Source organism: Hordeum vulgare, chromosome 2H (genome assembly GCF_904849725.1).
Source record: "Hordeum vulgare subsp. vulgare chromosome 2H, MorexV3_pseudomolecules_assembly, whole genome shotgun sequence".
Lineage (NCBI taxonomy): Eukaryota > Viridiplantae > Streptophyta > Magnoliopsida > Poales > Poaceae > Hordeum > Hordeum vulgare.
In genome coordinates this window covers 40818547-40823239 of record NC_058519.1, presented here as the reverse complement: position 1 = coordinate 40823239, position 4693 = coordinate 40818547, and positions in this window count along the sequence as shown.

Below are 4693 nucleotides of genomic sequence, written 5' to 3'. Positions count from 1 at the left end.
CGAATATGAAAATTAGCTCACCATATATGAAAAAAAGTTCCATTTATTTGAAAAAAAAATCATTTTTTTAAAAGCTCATCAATTTTCGTAAAAGTTCACTGAATTGAAAACGCGTTCATTGAATTCAAAAAATCATCATATTTGGGAAAAAAAGTTGATCAATTTAGAAAAAAATCATTGTTTTTAAAGCAAAGTCATGAATTTTGAAAAATGTTCATTGATTCTGAAAAAAGTTGATTCAAATAAGCAAAATAAAAAGAATGATAAAAGCCGAACAAAACCGTTTGGAAATAAGAAAGAAAAAAATAAAAATTAAAAATAAAAAGACATAAGGAAAAACAGAATGAAGAAGATGCATTTGAGCATATGAGGTGTAGGATGGTTATTGAGGGTGCAAATGTGTAGGAGGTCACTGTTTCAAGTTCCATCGACTGTAGTTGCTCTTTTTTCATTAAGAGACCCCCAAAAAGAAAAGATTGGCTAATCCCAACTAGACACACCTTCAGGCACCCGTTCGTGAAGACAATAAGATCGAAAAATCTTTTGCGGCGAATTGAGGAAGCTTTGCACACCCCCGAATGATTTGCGTCGGCCCAGTTTCGGTTACCACCGGTTTCGGAAACCTTCTAGGAGGTTCCCTGAACCGGTTATTTTCTTTTTTTACTGTTCTCTTTTTGGTTTTTGGTTTATTTTTTAATTATCTTTATTTCTGTTTCTTCCTCTTTCATTTTTATCAAGGTTATTTTATTTTTTACAATCTAAGTTCATGTGCAAAAAATGTTCTTGAAATTCGAAAAATGTCTTGCTTTTCTAAAAATGTTCTAAATTTCAACTAATTGCCGTTTTTCAAAAATATTTATAACTTCAAGAAATGTTCGGTATTTTCTAGAAATGTTCGGATTTCAAAACATTGTTCTTGTTTTATGAAACATGTTATTGTTTTCGTTTTTATTTTTGTCATTCCTTTTTTTCTTTTACTATTCCGTTTGTTTGACATTTTCTCATTTTCGTTTTTATTTTTTTCCTTTCCCTTTTTATTTTTTTCTTTTCCTATTCCCATTGTTTGACATTTTATCATTTTCCTTTTGAATTAAAAAAATTGTTTTCGTGTCCAAATTTTTGTTCAGATTTTATATTTAAATGTACGTCCTTCAACAAATAATCAGGAATTGCAAAAAAGTTCATGCTTTCAAAATTTCTTTATACTTTAGAAAATGTGCATGTTTCAAAAATTGTTCTCGTATTAAAAAAACTGCATGATTTTTCAAAATTAATTCTTGCATTCAAAAATTGTTCGCATTTTGTCAAGACTTTTTCTGTTTGACAATTTTTTTGTAAATTTAGAAAATGTTCCTAGTTTTTCAACATATAAATTGTCGGAACATTTTTTGAAATTCATGAACAATTTTTGAAAACATGGACATAAAAATTTAAAAACGAAATAATTTCTGAAAATTGCAGCACATTTTTTAAAATATGAACGTTTATTAAACTTCTGAGACAAAAATAGTTCCTGAAAGATGTTTTGAAACGTGATTTGTTTTAAAATTTTGAACAAAATTTGAAAAGGAGAACATTTTTTGAAATTCCTATGCTTTTGTTAAACTGGTAGCAAATTGTGAAAAAAGAACATGTTTATAAAATTTCGAATAAGTATTTATAATACTTTAAAAAAAAGGAAGAGCAAAGAAAATAAAAGAAAATGGAAAACAAATAAAAAAAGGGAGATATGGCAAAACAGAATGGGCCTGCAGAAAGCGCCGGTCTCCCTGCAGGCGCTCACTACCCATTCACCTGGGCCAAGGCCGTTTATTTTTCTTGCTGTATATCCAACTCCTCGCTCGTTAGCTGCTCGTGGTTTCGTTTTTTCAATCAGCCGCTCGCTCGCTAGCTGCATGCACGCCTAGACCTGCTCACCATCTCGGTAAACAGATCGGTTTGCACACTTCTCACTGGCAATTGGTTCAGTAAAAACCAAAGTAGGTATTGGTATAAGTACAAACCCGACTCCCATTTTTATGAATTAAAAAATTCATAAATTTGGAAAAATGTGATCTGATTTAATAGAAGTTCATGATTTTTAAAACAATTTTCAAGCGAAAAAATCGTGAATTTGGAAAAATTCCACGAATTAGAAAAAAGGTCATGAATTCCAAAAAGTTTACGAGTTCAGAAATAGTTCACAAAGTCAAAAAAATAAGTTCATGCATAATTCGAGAAATTTTATAAATAATTAGAAAAGTTCTTGAATTTTTAAACAATTCAAAATTATCAAATAATTACATGGTTTATTAAATAAATCGATTTTGTTTAAAATCAAATCATAAATCTAGGATAAAATATACGATTTTTAGGGGAAAAATATGAATTCACAAAATGCCATGAATTTGTACGCATTTTTAAATGATTTTTAATTATTTGTATGAGTTAAGAAAAAAATAGGAAATAAGAAATGACGAAACAAAATAAAAACAATACAGGAATAATATTAATAAATAGTTGGAAGTTGGAAGGTTTTAGAAACTTCTCAATGTTGGAGATATGCGTGCGGGCAATCATATATGATGATATTTTTTATGTGGTTATGAATAAATATAGTCCTTGAACATTATTAATGGTGTAATCTACAAGTTTGCGATTTATTTGTGAGACTATATATTATATGATGAGTGTCTTAAAAGCCCTAGTCAAAAGGTATGTATGGACGCGTAGCCAGCTAAACTAGATATGACACGATGGGCTGACTAACCATGTAATGTTCGATGCTAGTCGGATAATATAGACTCGGAAAGATTTGGTCGGATTTGTGTCCAAATAAGGTCTAAGTTGAACATACCCGACTATGGGACATGACGAGATGAGGTCATCTATGAATCTCTAGTACGACATATGTCATGTGTCCTAAGACATGAGCTAACTCATGAACTTGGGACGGTGATATACCAACTTTGGACGACCAAACGCTGCTCCATAACTGGGTCGTTATAAAGGTAGGTTTCACACTTGTCCGGACCCATGCTGTGAGAAATGATCGAGCAAAATAAGATTTGTCACTACGATCTGGAGATATACACTCTCGGGCCCTCGAATGATCTAGCAAGGATAAACATAGCCATGCGACAAGAATTATGACATAATTCGGTTTGTGGTCGGGCTTCACTGTAAGGAGAAAGATGTTGGATTGCAAAAAAATGGCTATATCGTCTTGCGTCCGATAACATATATCGTGTGATAAAGAGAACGAAAGTATGATGTACAAGTTCACAAAACCGACTTCTTTGTCTGCTTGATGGTTGGCATGCTTTGTTACAGGCCGCTACCAACCGTGCAGGGCGGAGATGATCCGACCCACAACCATGCCGACTTAAATCTAATGGGTCGCGCGCTTAAGCAAAAAAAATCTACGAGGCCGGATCTAAGAACATGTCGGATGTGGTTTGAGGTGGACTTGGATTATGATCGAGTAACTTTGTGCCTAGGACCTGTGCGAGTGCCAAGAGTTGAGCCCATGATAAATGCCTACATATAATGAAAATGCAACACATATAATTAGTTGATTTCTTTGACACCACTTTACATGTGGTGTAACTAACCACCTTCACTCGTCGTCATTAGCGCATAGCATGTGAGGCATGAGTTGTTGGCGACACAACGGCCTAGTCCGATTTCATTGACTGATATACGCTCTCTGCAGAGTGATATCATAGAAAAAAGTTCAAAACAAACCTTAAACTCATAGATGAAAGCTAAATTAAACCCTAAACTTCGAATCCCACAAATTGGTAATTTGAAGTTGTAATCCCGATCTATGTTGAACCCTGAACCTATTTGGCACACTAGGAATATCACAATCCCGACCGGGATAACCTGCCACACAAACGGACAAGAATTTGGGCCAGTCCACTATGACACAACAAGAATTCCTGAAGTTTAAGTAATATTTGCGCATTTTTAAAATTGACCAGAAGTTAAAAAATGTTGATATTTTCTATTTTCCGCACAACTTCAATTCCTTTTTGTTTTTTTAAAACTCTTTCGAATATCTAAATTCTATTCATATTTTTAAGAACTGTTTGTGATGTAAAAAAAGACATTTTAAAAAAAATAATCAGAATTCCAACAGTTTTCACATGCTATGGAAAATGTTTTGGATTTTCAGAAATTGTGTCACATTTTTGAAATAATGTTTTCCGATTTTCTTAAAATTTTCGTGAAGTTTTTGTGGATAGTTTAAAATAAAATTCTGTGTACTCAAAAGTATGTTTTTAGGGAAGTTTTTTCAAGAAGTTTAAAAAAGGTTACTGTGTTTTTTAGGGATAGGTATTTTTCAAAAAATTTCTTAGTGAAGTTCATAAAATGCTACCGTGTATTCAAAAATATGTTCTAGGGAAAAAACAGGAAGTTGTTTAGGGAAGTTTTAAAATATGTTTTATTATTATTAAGAAAATGTGCAATGTTTATTGCAAAAAAATGTTACCATGTATTTTAAAATATCCTGAAAATATGTATTTCTAAAAATGTATATACAATGTATTTAAAAATGTCCATAGTTTATTTACAAAATATTACATGTGTTCACTAACAATATACATTATATACTGAGAAAAAATAGACATGTTTCAAAAAAAAAACCAATTAAAACAGGCAAAGAAAAAGAAATGAAAATTTACAAAGAAATTGAAGAAAGAAACAC